The sequence below is a fragment of the Cynocephalus volans genome, chromosome 2, assembly GCF_027409185.1.
Source record: "Cynocephalus volans isolate mCynVol1 chromosome 2, mCynVol1.pri, whole genome shotgun sequence".
Lineage (NCBI taxonomy): Eukaryota > Metazoa > Chordata > Mammalia > Dermoptera > Cynocephalidae > Cynocephalus > Cynocephalus volans.
In genome coordinates, this window is record NC_084461.1 from 213,576,557 (window position 1) to 213,592,380 (window position 15,824).

A 15,824-nucleotide genomic window follows, 5' to 3' on the forward strand; every position below is an offset into this window, starting at 1 on the left:
CACTTCGCTGGGAACATTTGGGGGTTATGCTGAATCTATACATCATGTTCGGAAGAATTGTCATCTTAACAATATTGCTCTACCAATCCTGAACAAAGAATACCTCTGCATTTAGATTTTGTTTGATTTCTTTCAACCGTGTTTCTAGGTTTGCTGATTGCATATTTCTTTATGGTTTGTTAGGTTTATACTTACGGACTTCACTTTTTGGGGTGCTTCATAAATGGTATATTTTTATTCCAATCATTCCTATATTACTGATATATTGAAAATCAATTGACTTTTGTCTATTGGCTATCTACTTTGATTCTTGTTATCTCCATCCATGCCGATCAGGGTACGGGATGTAGGCTTATCCTGTTTGATTTTCCAAAATAATGGCATGGAACAATCACAACACTGAATTCCAGAGATTCACCAGGATCGCCTGGAGGGGGCGCACGGCCGCCGCCAACAGTGAGCGCGGAGCGTCCTGCGCTGCGCCCCGCGGCCGGCAGGGGGCGCGAGACCGCCTTCGCCTGCTGGGCTGGTCCAGAGCGTGGGCAGGAGCTCGGTTCTCAGCACCCCCAGGGAGGCGCCACAGTGACAGCGGCTTCGGCTTCGCGATCCCGGGGGGCCGCGTGAGGAAAAACGAGGAAAACGCTTCCTGTTCATGGCCCTCTGGGCTGAGGAGGGAGCTTTATCGTGGTTCGGCGGCTCGTCATCACAGCCTGCTGCAGCACTGTCACAGACTCGGGTTTGTTTCCGGGGAGAAGCCCCAGGACAGAGAAGGGAGAAAGTCTGGGGAGCACTTTTATGTCGGTACCACGTTTCCAATTTATTAATAACTTCCTAAGCTAGACTGTACTCATTTGTAGTGGATTGAATTATGTTCCCCCAAACTCACTGAAGCTTGAATTGTGTCCCCCAAGTTTTATGTATTAGAAACTTGGCCCCCACTGTAGCTGTAAACAGGGTGGGAAATCCTATTATGGTGACTGAAAGGTGGAGCCTTGAAGAGGTGATTGGATTGCAGGACCATGCAGTAGTGAATGGATTAAAAACGGTGGTCAGGGGCGTGGTTCTGAGGGCTTTAAAAGAAGAGGAGAGTCTGTCTTTCTCTCTCCTTCCACCATCTTGCAGTATGAGACCCCCTGGGTCACTGTCGCCACCACCAAGACCCTCACCAGATGTGTTCCCTGGACTTTGGACTTCCTAGCCTTGGAAACTGTAAGCAATAAATTTTGTTTTTCTTTATAAATCACCCAGTTCCAGCTATTTTGTTATACACCGTTTCTCTTTCTTTTCAGCTAAGTCAATAAAGCTTTCTTCTGTTGTTAGAATTTTTAATGTGAACGTACTTTAGGATAATGGTACATTTGTTCATTATGGCTACTTCTCTTGTACAACCAAATGTAAGGAAGAATATTTTGATTCTGATTTCTCTATTGTGTTTAAATATAACTTTTATAGTGCTATTCTATTTAATCATCTTGGGTAAAGTAATTCATTGCTCGGATTAATCGATTCATTGATTTATTTGTATATTCTCAACAATATTTACTGAAAGTTTAATTTTGTCAAGACTTTCTCTTAAGTCCTACAGAGAAGAGAGGGCATAGAAAAGTGTAATAACTATCAAGGAATTTATATCCTAGTGAGATAAAAAAGTGTCTGTAAATAACTTATATTAGAGATCCTCAAATTAGCCATTCAGTGGTAGAAGGGATTTCCAGTGGTGTTTTGGCCTGGATAATTTGGATAGGGATAGTAGTAACAGAAACATAAAAGACAGGAAAAAGGTCAGTTCTGGAGAAAAGGTGATGAATTCATTTGAGATATGCTCAGTGTGAGTAGAGGATGGTATTTCCAAGTACGTATGTGCAACAGGCTGTTGGAATATATGTTAGAAAAAATTCAGGTTAGAGATGCAGATGTGGGAATCTTATTTTTTTATTAAGAAGCAAAAATTGAAGCCATAAGATTGAATGAGAAGTGCCTGCAAGTCTTTTTCACCTTTAGTTGACAATGGAATTGATGGTGAAACTCTTTAAAAATAAATATGGCCATGCCCCACCCTTGAAGATTCTGACATGGAAGATCTATGGAGCCTAAATATATGTGTTTATGAAAAGTTTTGTAAATTCTATAGTTGATTCTGAAGCAAATGTCTAATGGAGGTAACTGACCTTTAGAGATGGGTCCCGTTGAGAGAAAAGGAAGACTGTGTGCATTTAGGAAGCAGCAGCTTAGCAGGAGAGATAAGGGAACAGGGGACAGGTGCCATGGGAACTGTGCGCCAGCTCTCAGGACAGCGGTGGTAGATACTATTCCCCCTACAGAGACCTGCAGGAGGATGCAGAGAAGGATTTGGAAAGAAGCTGCTGATGTGGGCCGAAGTCACGAGGTGGAAGAAGTGCAAGGAGGCACATTTCAGTGAGAGATAAAGAAGAAATATGTCCTTTTCTAAATTTAGAAAATATGTATCGAAACCAATGAAAGCACGTGCAAGGGAAATGAGAAAAAGGGAAAAGTGGAAAAATTGCCTTTAATTCCACTATTTTAATGCAGCTCTTGCAATTTTTGTGTATTGCTTCCAGTATCTTTTTATGGAAACTCTTTTTACTGTGAAATATCCCCTGCAGAGAGAAATAATGCATACATATATATGTGCAGCTTAACAAAATTATTATAAGACAAACACCCATGTAACCAGGGTCAGTAAACAGCAATGCCACGTCCCTCAGGGCTTTCTGTGCCCACACCAGTCCCCCAGCAAAGGCTGCTTCCTCTTACTCCTACAGTAGTGACTTTCCTAGTTTTATTGTTTCATCAGCTGTTTGCATCTCTATTCACTATAGTTTAGGTTTGTATGTCTGTGAACTTTATATAGAAAGATTCATGATGTATTTATTATCTTGTGATTTGCTTCTCTCTCAAAATTATTTTTGAAAATTTATACATTTTACATATTGCTTTGGTAATTTGTTTCATTGTATAAGTAAGTATAACACAGTTTATCCATTCATTCTACTGTTGAGGGTTTCTTGGACTGTCTGCAATTCAGAGATGCTGCAAGCAGTGTTGCTGTTGTACCCGTGTCCTGGTACATATGGACACGGATTTCTCTGTGGTACATGTCTCGGGCTGGAATTGCTTGTATTAGAGGATAACACCCCTTTTCTGTGTTATTAGATAATACCAACATGTTCTCCAAAGTGCTTTTACTGACTTATTCCCACAAACACAGTAAGTGGATTCCTGTTAGGCGCCATAATGTATGATACTGGGCATCATAATTTTCACCCATCAGAAGAGGGTGCAATAGTAACTCTGGGTGTAAACTGGCATTTCTCTGATAAAAAGAGGCTGAACACCTTTTCATGTTTATTGAACATTTAGATATCCCTATTTGTGAAGTGCGTTTTGAAAGGTCTTGCTCATTTATCTATTGTAGTCTGGTTTTTTTCTCATTACTTTATAGATGTTATACATTTTAGATACAAATCCTTTGTTAATTATACACACTGCAAAATCTTCTTTCATGTGGCTTATTTTTTCCCCCTTAATAGCCTCTTTTGATGAACAGAAATTCTTAATTTTAGTGTAGTCAGATTTATTAAACTTCTTTATAGTTAGTGGTTTTTGACCTGTTTAAGAAGTCTTTCCCTAAGAAGAGGTCATGATGAAGACATTTTCCTTTTTTTTTCTTTTAAAGCTTACCCGTTTTGCCATTGACATGTACTTTTGTGTGTGTGTGTGTGTGTGTGTGTGTGTGTGTGTGGCTGGCTGGTAACAGGGATTGAACACTGGACCTTAGAGCTATCAGTGCCATGCCACTCACATTTAGATCCATGGTTCACTTTGAACTTATTTTTGTGTGTTATATGAGTCAGTGCTCAACTCTGACATCTTCTGTATGAAGACCCAGTTATCATGGTACCACTTATTGACACATTTGACATAAGTTAAATGTCAGTTTTTTGTATATTTCTGGGTTCTCTATTCTGCTTTGTTTATTTTTCTATCTTTGCCCAAATGTATACAGCTTCAGTTATGGATTTAGTAATGGTTAACATTTTACTCTTTGCCTCACCTCACCCCTTTTTTTGCTAAATATTTTAATATTTTAACAGCTGTTGCCATAACCTAGTCTAGATCTAACCGTTACTTGAACCATGCAGGTGTCCAGGGAGGTAGCCAGGTGGGTAACAAATGAAGCCATTAGCCTTAAAAGGACCTGGTGATTGACTAGATGAGAGACATGAAGATGACTGAGGATTATGGTTGGCCTCACTCTTTTTGTTGGTATTACTTTTTCCTAAGAAAAGAAGGATGAGCAAGTTTGTAGGAGGGGAAGATTATATAAATTTAAGACTTGTTGAGTTTTGGGTTTCTGTGGGACACTTGCGTATATAAATCCAGTGGGCATTTCAGTATCATATTCTGATATTTAAGAGAGGGATCATAGTGCTTCTCAAATTTTAGTCTGCATTTTGCAGTCATCTGGAGTCATCTGGAGAGGTTTCAAACACATATTCCCAGGCCCCACCACAGAAATTCTAAGTTATCAGGTTTGGGGTGGAGCCCAAGAATTTGCACTTCTGAGAAGCTACCAGATGATGCTGATGCTGAGCTAAAGTAGACATTTAGGAGTTACCCGCACAGCTTCTTAAAATTTTGCATTTTTGTTGTAAAATCCCTGCATACCTATTGTTCAGTTTATTCATAAGCAACTTTCCCCAGTTTTTTTCTAACTTATACTGCTTCTCTATAGGAATACTAGTGAATTTGTATATTTGTGTCTCTTAATCTTTATTATAGAAGGATCCAGTTAAAAGTATCATATTGGCAGAAATCCCATTGGATACAAAAATATCACACTGAAAAAAAAAAAACGAAGCTGATGGCAGGATAAGGCCATGTCTCCAATCTCCTCCACAAGGATTTTATCCTTATATCAAGATTCAGATGTATGTACTGCTTGTTGTGCCTGTGGTTTAAGCCAATTACATGCATTTTGTGAATTTTTTTTTTTTTCAAAATGATGAATACTCTGTAGACTTATAAAAGTTTACAAAAAAATCTTTAAGTCTTCTTTGCTTCATAAATCTGTATTCATTCAGTTCTCCTCATGGATGCTCTGACCTGAGGAGTGCTATTAGTTTTATTATTTATTATTATTATTTATCCACATTTTTAACAATGAGTTTTAAAATGATTTTTTCCAGGGAATAGAGCTGTGAGAGAGCTGCAGACATAAATTTGAGATCTGTCTACATGGAGGCGACACCTGGAGTAATGAAATAAATGAGTCTACAGAAGAGCTTACAAAGAGAGAGAAATAGAGAGTTTGGGCTAGAACCTTTAGACATATTGACAATTTTAGGAAAATTAAGAAATGGTAACAGAGGGAAAGCAATAGAGAAAGAAATATGTTTTTACTTTTCTTTTTTTTTAGTCAAATGATTAACTCCATGAATAAAATAACTATACTTACTATGAAGAAGTCCTTAAAAAGTAGCACGATACACTGGAAACAGCAATGGAAATTAAGAGATTTAGAATTTCCTCTTATCCTAACAATAATCATCTCTTTGACCCTGAAAGTAATTTACCTTGTTCACCTATTAAATAAAGGAGGTGGAATTGATATCTTCAAGGTATCATCTATACCTAAAAACCTTTGAATTACAAAGTCAAAGTTTTACTTTGTTGTCACCATGATTCAAAGGCTTTTGTAGAAAATAAAATGGATGCTAAAAGCTGTTGTCAATGCCTTTAAAGATGCAAGACAAAATGTTGCTGAAATCAAATCATCAAGGAATGCTTCAGAAGAAAATCCTTCCAAGAACATTTTGTGTTCCAATGATGATGTACGTAAGCATGAAGAAACTATGATTAGAGAGCAAAAAGTGAAAGCATACAAAATATCGGAGAAGAAACAAAAATCGAATTCAAAAGAAAAAATGACCAAGATGTGACATGGACCCAAAGCAGTGAACTTTCCAAATTCTGTATCAAAGCCCTTGTAAAAAGAATCTGTAGTTCCCCATGAGTCCCAGAAGACACCCGTTGACCCCAAAATGAAGACATTATATCAAACTGAAAAAAAAAGGTGCAATAGTTTGCATGGTGGTAACAGTGATAGGGAAGAATTACATGAAGAAGAGAAGGACTTTTTGATGATACTACAGAAGAAAAGCTTTATAGTCTTCCGTGTCTGAGGATAGTAATAGTGGTGACGACTTCTTCACTGGAAAAGTCAGATTGACATGAAAGAAGAAAAGTAGTTGCCATTCTTCAGTTAACAATAACAAAAAAATCTCAGAAAGTGTTACCCAAAGAAGATATACTTGAATCTCATCAAGATATAAGAAATGACAAAAACAATCAAAGCACACAAGCCAGGAAATTTAAATAAGTGATTTTCCCTTCTTTATCTAGACGTAAAAGCTCTAGAAGAAATTACTGTAAACAGGTTCTTAAAAACAAAACTTCAGGTTTTCAGCAAAATGAACCTCTCAGATGAAGAACTGGTTTAATAAGAGTGCACAAGAGGACTCGAAAATACAAAACAGCGATCACAGCTGCTGCTTCATCCTTTGTGGGAAGCGAGCAGGATGCGAATAGAACAGCAGTCTAAAATTGCTATTTCAGGGGGAAAAATTACATTTGATGATTGATTAGTGTCTCTTCCATAAACTTTTTCATCTAAATCTTTTTTTTTTCTTTACTAGCATATTATCTAAACTTGTATTTGAATGAAACTCTTTGTTTTTTTTTTTTGTTTTTTTTTTTAAAGATGACCGGTAAGGGGATCTTAACCCTTGACTTGGTGTTGTCAGCACCAAGCTCACCCAGTGAGCAAACCGGCCATCCCTATATGGGATCCGAACCCGTGGCCTTGGTGTTATCAGCACCACACTCTCCCGAGTGAGCCACAGGCCGGCCCTGAATGAAACTCTTTGAAGGGGTTATAGAGATGTTTGTTTTTGTCTTTGGTTTTCTTTTCTCAAGTGTGTTCAAGTTGTGCTTGTATAAGACTCTCACAAATCAACTAAACACTTAAACTGATTTTTAATAATATGCCCCAAACTATTTTTGGATAAAAGAATTTTGGGATTGTAGCTGTCTCAGATTTTTCTGTTTGTGCCTATCATTAAGTGTATTTCATGGTTAAGATCTGTTTTTTTTTTTACCTTGAAAATAAGTGTCAAAATATATTTAAAATGATAGTTAAAAATGTAAGACTATTTATCGCTTCTCGGCCTTTTGGCTAAGATCAAGTGTAAAAATGTAAGACTATTTGAAATAGTCAGATCGCCTTTATTAAGTTATTCTTGTTAATAAAACTAAGAAAGTGATTTTTTATGCAGATAATAAATTGTATAAGTAAATATTAATTTGTTATAATAGTTTAAAAATAATGAAATAAAATGGATCCCCAAGAAATCTCAAATCTTGACACCAGGCATTTAGGACTGATGCCTCAGTTAAAAATTTATGTTTGCAAACCATCTGTTGATTAGTAACTACTTTCCCCTGTGATGATTGAGTTAATTTATTAAAAACTTGTAAGGCCGGCCTCATGGCTCACTTGGAACAGTGCGGCGCTGAGGGTTGCGATCCCTTTACCGGTCAGAAAACAAAACAAAACAAAACCTTGCAGAACATTACTTTTTCCTTCTATGCAAGCTTCCATAAAGAAACTTAACTACAGGTAATTTGACACAATAAGATTAAATATCCTTTTGTCACCATAGCAAGAGATGTTTTTATCATCACAGGCAGTAAAAGACAGCCATTGCCAGAAAGTAGATATAACTTTTTGCAGAGTACCAGTTTTAAAGTGCATTTAAATGAAGAAAATAGAAGCACAGTCATCAAAGCAGCAAAATGCCAATTTTCAAGAATATTTTAGGGAAGCTTTTTTTTCCATAAGATCATCAAAGGCAAATGAGAATTGCTATTTTGGGTTAATGAAAGAAAACAGAGAAAGGAAATTGACTAAAATGACTTCCATCACTAAAATTAAGTAGGATGTGAAAGTATTTAAACAGAATAAATGCTGAAAGTAGCTATTTCAAGTATCTTCAGTTAATTTTAACAAATTTTCAGTGCTAAACTCTGACATTGTAATTTAACTTAGATTTGTAATTTTTATACTCAGAATGTATGTGAAAACACTCAGTATACAGTCAACACTTGACATACTTATTGAGAGTTAAGTATGATTCAGGAAGGTGTATTAACATTTTAATCATTTAATCCTCAACTCCATGGGATTGCCACCACTTTTAGATGAAGAACACGGGACATATAAAGTCAACTTGCTTGCCCAAACTCCAGTAGATACTATGTGACGGATCTGGGATTCAAACTTTTTCTCCCAAGCCCATGCTCTTAAACCACTCTGCCTTACATTTATAAATCTGACTCAAGCTACGTCATTCCAAGAACTAACCTCGGCTGGTGCTTTTCTCTCCTTCTCCAAGATGGGGCAGATCTGGGTGAGCCGAGTGAAGGTTGCTTTGATGGTGATCACACCTCTGAGGACATAGGACTTGCAGCTGGCCAAAGTCAATGAGAAAAGAAACGTTCTTACAAAGATTTTTTAAGGGAAGAGGAAGAAATCACTGCTCAGGTCAGGAATTCTTCCAAGAAGTTGTTAAAGGACAGTGAACTTTATCTCTTGGGCACGGACACACACAAGAAGAAGAGTGTTGGGAAAAGGGAGCAATTTGGTCAGGCTCCCCTCCTTGCCTTGGAGCTGGTTCAGGGTGATTCAGTAAACATTGTGTGGGTGGAGTACGTGTGCCTGCAAAGCAGTGCCACTTTGGCTGGTGTTTACTGCCTCTGGTGCCTGCCCTGCGTGGCCATGTTTTCCAGACCTGCAGCTTCCAAGGACCGTGTGGCTGGTTACCTAGCTCACAGACCTGCATGGAGAGGTCTAGTGACCCAGCCTGGCATGGAGGGGTCTGGTGACCCAGCCTGGCCTATGAAGGGTTTGTGACCCAGTCTGTGAACGGGCTTGAGGGGTCTGTGAGCTCCAGACGCAGCCCTAGCTCAACCAATGGCCCAGTTGGTGCAGGATTACCAGAAGGTAAAAGAGCTGTGATAACTAGCGTGGTTGCCAAGCTTTACAGTTGGCATCATGAATAGGATTAAGAGCTAGACAATTGGCGCTGTGAGAATTCTAGGCCTTAGCCATAATTTAGCAGTAGCCAGACAAAGAGGAAGACTCCCCTGGTGATTACTACTATGGAGGACAGTGGTTCTTGTTCTGAGTGCCCATAAACCAGTGTGAAGGAGCAGAAAGGGGGAGGGTTGGCATTTTGGAGGATTCAGCATAGAAGAACAGTCTTCATTTGTGATACATCAGACATTTTGTCTTTGAAATCGTCACAGAAGAAAAAGAAAAAGCCCAGCCTGCAATCTGCTGATACAGCTACGGGTCTATTGAGAGCTATCACTTCCCCACTGGCATCAGCCTCCAAGTCCTCCAAAAAGACAGGGGAGAAATACTCTAGCTCTTCAACCCATTCAGAGAGTAAAAGGGACACCACAGGAAGAAAGTAAGTGGGAGACATGGGGAACTAGCCCTGGAGGATGGTGACTGCCACAAATCCAAAAAAATGAAAGCGCTCTGTGTGTACACAGAGACACTGACTCTTTGTGAGCCTGGTGGTTTAAAGATGAAACTTATTCTCTCACCAAAGGAGAAGGGAAGCAGCTCAGGTGATGAGGAGTCTTTTCAGTACCTCTCTCAACAAGCGACTGTGAAAAAATCCTCTAAGAAATCAGCTTGGGATGAGCAAAGTGCTTTACTTCTAGGACACCAGTTACACAGCTTTCTTAAAACAGACTAGAAGAAGCACAAGCCATCCTCAAACCCACAGTCATCTGGGGGACCCACATGTCTTCAGGACAGGGTACCTCACTGGGCAGTCATATTATGTAGTTATATTCTTATGCATTTTACAACACTGGGTAGTGAAGCAGATTGAGTAGGTCAGTAATGTTATTGAATGTGTTTCTGTGCTTTTATCGATCATTTCTGGTTGGTACCTACATAATTATAATCTAGTCAGTTATCACATAAATTCCATCTTATTTGAGAGAGGAAAGTCACAGAAAAGTTTTCATCAGGACTTTTCTACTCCTTTAAAAAATCAGAAACTTTTGGAGATGTGATGACATTATTTAGCAAAGCTACTTTAAAAAGGAGGTACTCAGAAAAACAAATGCTAAGCTAATTATACAAAAGTTTTCAAAATATTTCCTCCAGATTTATATGATTTGATTTACTTTTAGCACTAACTTAGTGTTTTTGTATAACTGATTAATCTAAAGTTATTAAATATTACAAGTTTAAAAATTTCTCCAGGGTTCACTACTCGACTGTAACCATTTTCATCATTAATTGGATGTCATCTCAAATGAATATCTGCATCTATGCCTATATATAAATAGGAGGATAAATGAATGAATGTATGAAAATCATCAAATTGTGTACATTAAAAATGTGCAGGGTTTTTTTGCATATCAGTTATACCACAGTAAAGTTGCTAAAAATAAATGTATGTATGTGTAGATGAATGGATAAATGGAAGGAGAAACAAGTTGAATCACACTATAGTTATTTCATATATTAAATTTTGTAATACTTGAATTTATCAGAAAAAACGAAATTGAAGTGAATCTAACAGTATCATTAAACTTTAAATGTTTCATAAACGTTTATTAATACTTAAAATACCCTTTGTAATTAAGAATAAAGATTAAAAATATTGAGATGGATATAATTTTAAGTTTTACTTTTAGGTAGTGTCAATTAAGTCCTGACATTAAAGATAAAGAAATTAACACATTTTTACCTCTGTCTCTGTCCTTATCTCCTGATTTTTCTGGCTATTTCTACTTTATAAAAATTTCTAAAATTTGTCTTCTCTTCTGTAACTGTAATCTTTATACCTGTTTTGTCTTTTTTAAATATATAAATGGATTTGGTACTCATCCCCGGTTCTTTTACCATATTCATAGCAGATATGTTTTTTATTAAATCGATTTTGGTTGGTCGAATTTTGTTGTCAAGCTAACTTTTTTAGATGCATTTTCAAGTAAGGTTGATATAAACTGTATTATTAAAACTTCTGTTTGCTGTTGAAATTTTATGATTATCCACGTATGGTTTTTCTTGTTTGTAAGAGGATACTGAATACACAATACCATGCTAGACTGGGCATACAGAAATGTATACATTGAAATTCGTGACCTGAAAAACTTTAAAGTTGAACAATCAACCACATGCTGCACCAAATACAATAACAAGTAAGCTCAGGATGTTATGTGAGTTTTCAAAACAGAAAGAATAGGTTGAGCAACCATCATGCAGAGATAACATTGGAATTTAGATAAATGTCGTTGCACATGGAAGACAGAACAGGATGACAGAAGAGTCTGCAACAGTAGATCTAGACCCTAGCTGAAGGCCCTGCAGCCCCAACCTTATTCACTGGATCAATTGGATCGATCAGTTCCCACCCATCCCACTTCTATCTCCGCCCCCAGATGTGTACTGTCAATCTTCTACTGTCTTCTGGCATTAAAGGTTGCACTCATCTTTTTCATGACATTTCCCTTATTTTTTAGTTGGCTGTATTACGTAGTTAAGTGACTTTTTAAAGAAGGGCTCCTGTGATACACATATTCCCTGAATAACTTTTGACACACACTTGATGTCTGCCAGTTGCTTTTTACACTTGAATAACAACTTGGCTGTAAATAATATTTCAGAATCACACCTTCTTTCTTTCAACACCTGCAGACACTACTCAACTATTTTCAAGCAATAGATATTGCTTTATAGAACTGGAAGGATAGCTTAAGTTTAGCACTTATAAGTTATTCGCTTCTTCACCTGGGACGCATGAAGAATTTTGTTTATCATCTAATGTCAAGAATGTAACTGGGATTATGGGGGCCAGCCCGTGGCTCACTCGGGAGAGTGCGGTGCTGATAACACCAAGGCCCCGGGTTCGGATCCCATATAGGGATGGCCGGTTTGCTCACTGGGTGAACGTGGTGCTGACAACACCAAGCCAAGGGTTAAGATCCCCTTACCGGTCATCTTTAAAAAAAAAAAAAAAAAAGAATGTAACTGGGATTATGAATTTCTATAACTTGTCCTCTAACATTTTTTCCCCAAAAAACTATGCACCCTTTTTGTTTGTGATTTCAGTTCTTCCCTCATTATTTGGATCTTTTATTGTATTATATCTGGAATAATTGTCTGGTTTACTTGTTAATTTCTACTGCAGAACCCCTAATTGTTGTTACATGGTATCATTTGGTCTTTCTTTTTAAAATCTATTATCTTCTAATTAATTATATCTTTGTCTCCTCTCTTCACACTTACCTTATCTTAAATATAATATCAATTATTAAAGTTTAAGCTTAAAAAAAATAAAGTTTAAGCTTTATTCTGTTTATGGTTCTAATTTGTTTAGTTATTCTATTAGGACCTTGTTTAGAATCTCCATTTTTTCCTCAGCCCTAAATTCTCCATTTTTACGTTTGTGCATTAACTGGTCATTTTGTCTTGGTGTTCTTGCTTATTGAATCTCGTTTCCAAAGTTCTATGGCACAAGTAATTTTCATGTATTGTCTTTCTGTTCCTTTGGTTATGTTTCATCTCAAACTGGAGTTTTTGGCTTTTTATTTCATACTGCTTTGTTTTAATCAATGTGTTTACATAGTTGCTGTGCCATTGTCTATTGATTTTGCTTAATTTGGAATTTCTATTCTCAGATCACTATATTTTACTATAGGTGAATTCTCTCTCATACTCTCTGTTTTTGTCTTGGTGTGGTAGGCTGAAAAATGCACACTCCCTCTCCTCCCCCCAAAACATCAACTTCCTAATCCTTGGAACCTATGAATATGTTACCTTCCATGGTAAAAAAGACTTTGCAGATGGGATTAAGTTAAGGATTTTGAAATGGGAAGATTATTTTGGATTATGTGGGTGAAAACAATGTAACCACAGGGGTGTTTATGATAGGGAGCCAAGAGAGTGCCAGTGAGAATGAAGGTATAACAGTGGAACTAGATGTTGGAGTGACGCGTTCTGCAGATGAAGGAAGTGAACATGAGTGAGGGGGTGCAGGCAGCCTCTGGAACCTGGGAAAGGCAAGGGACCGATTCTTCCAGAGAGCCTCCAGACAGAACCAGCCCTGCCAACACCTTGATTTGAGGACTTAAGGCTCATATTGTACTTCTGACCTCCAGAACTATAATAAATTTGTATTTTAAGCCACTAAATTAGCAGTAATTTGCTATAGCAACAGAAAACCAATACAGTAAGAACAATCTGTTCTCTTAGATCTAGACCCAATCAGAGCCATTTTTACTTTGGGGGGAAATTATTCATTTTTTTCCAGTTTAAAAATTATAGACTATTAATAATACCCTCAGTCATTAACCTGTTAAAGAAAACACTTTTGATTACTTCATTGAGTTGAATTTTCTTTTTTATCTCTAATCACCAGTCCCTTCCTGTTGCTCCTCTCCATATACATATATTTTAGTTGACTTGACTTCTTCTTGGAAATTAATTCTATAGTTTGTACCTATCATAATTTATCCTTTCTTCTTGAGTTAGAAACTAAAAATTTCAACTCCCTGATAGCATAAATAATACGGGGAATATCATACTTATAAATATCCCTTTATAGAGTGAGATTATAAAGCCATAGGTTACATGCTCATTTCATTTTACAAAATGTTGCCTAATTGTTCTCCAACATGGCTACATAGGTCAATACTTGATTTTAGTTTATAAAGATTCCCCCTTTCATCCGTAACCTCTATAATCATTTGGTATAGTTTGAGCCTCTAATTTTTACCAATTTGATACATGAAAGATAGTATCTATTTTTTGCTTTAATTTTACTTTTTTCTGATAGCTAACAAAGCTGAAAATTTCTTGATAAATGTGCCTGTCATTCAGTGGCCATGATGTGTGAGGGGAACATCCAAAGGGCAGGGCCTATTGCAGGGAAAGGACACTGAAGGGGGCTAGGTCATGGCCTAGTTCTTACGATAATTACTAACATTGAAAGTAAACACATATTGACCCTAAGAGATGAGGTGTGTTCTGTGGTGGGTGGGAGGTAGAATGGAGCTGCCCCAGAGTTCAAGTCCTATATACAAGACCCAGTTGTTTTCAGAAGACATAGCTCGGGGCCTGAATTAGAAGCCTGGAGAGTGAGACCTTCAGATTTGAGAAAAACAGAATTCCTGACAAGGGCCAGGAGTTGTAAAGCCAAAGGTTATCACTTCTTCCAAACCAATGGGAAAGTGATGAGAAAGAGTGGCAAAAGAGACATGTCTCTTTGTGAAGATATAGATTATTGTCAATAGCAGAAGAAATTCAATAAATGTTATTGTATGAATTTATGACATGTTCTCAAATACACATCTGTATACCAACATACATTTCACATATTTATGTTTATACATAAGTAAAATAGTACTACTAAGATATAGTATTTATAATTTGCATGAGACAAGCATGGTTCTAATTCTAATCCTGTCAGGTACTGCCTTATCATTTCCACCGGAGAGATTTTGTGATGCAGTATTCCCAGATACATTAAAGAATTTCCTTTGTTTAATACAAGTCATCTATCTTCTAGTTTTGGTGTCAAGTGCAAAATATAGAAATTCAAGTTAAAGATAGACTTTGCAATGTATAAAAGGAATCGCCACAGGCAGTGGGTTGTAGCAATCTTGCAGTCCTGTAACTACTAGCTGAGTCCTTAGAATGTGCTGATGTCATCCATAGGTCACAATGTACTGCTGAGGCCTTAGTGATGACTTGTAACAGACCTGATAACATACTGAGCACTAGTCAGGACAGTGATTTGGTGAAGAGACAGCCTATTGAGTGATTTGTTGTTCCTGAATGTACAAATTTCATTGTCTGCCTTCATCAACTGTCTCTCTGAGAGAAGAGATTCAGAAAGAAAGCTACCTGATTTGAGTAACTCTCCAAAGAGTTGAATTATGAAGTGGAAACAAGAAAGAAAACATCTGAAAAGCACATACTCCCCCCAAACTGCACAGACGTCAAGAGGTATGAGTTAGCATATTCTCTGCGAATAAGATAAGCAGGAATTGCCTCCTAAAAAGGAGGAATCTAGGATTCCTAGATGTGGTAGAGGAGGAGAGGAGAGAGAGAAAAAGAGGGAGAGGGGAAGTGACTCAAGGAGGGTGGGAGAGAGATGTATGTGTGTATGCTGCTCTCCCTAAGGGCCCAGGTAATCTGAGAGTAAAGAGAAGGTTCAGGTGACCCAGGTATTTGTCTCTGTGACTTAGGGCCTATGCTACTTACACAAAGTCATTCTGCATGACTCTGACACAGACACAGTGGTTGGTTAGTCTAGACTACTTTTTCTTAAAAAATGCATTTCTCTTTATTTGACTTTGGAGGTTATTGAGGAAGTAAATGATGTTATTATAACTTTTCTCCTTTTAATGAAGAATGTGTGGCTCACAGAAGTGAGGGAAACATTGAAAAAGCAAGTTTGAGCACTTAAATACTACTTGCACAGGGATGGAAACATTAAGTCATAACGAATTTACCCAGTGGATTGTTTTGTTTCAGACTATAAAGATGTAAATGTGGGGCTCCTATGTAAAATGTAAGAAAGAAATGACACACACACACAAAACCATTTAGCTATGATGGTTGAATCAAGGAGATGGGGTTTGGCTCTTTCTGGAAAGTAAGAAACCAGATAGCTGTGGTTGCCACGGAGATTAACAGTAAACAAGTT

General features: G+C 37.4%; 1 pseudogene; it reads left to right on the forward strand.

Moving 5' to 3' along the window:
- Nucleotides 1-377: 377 nt before the first annotated feature.
- On the forward strand, nt 378-6,665 carry LOC134370817 (serum response factor-binding protein 1-like; annotated as a pseudogene).
- Nucleotides 6,666-15,824: the final 9,159 nt, after the last annotated feature.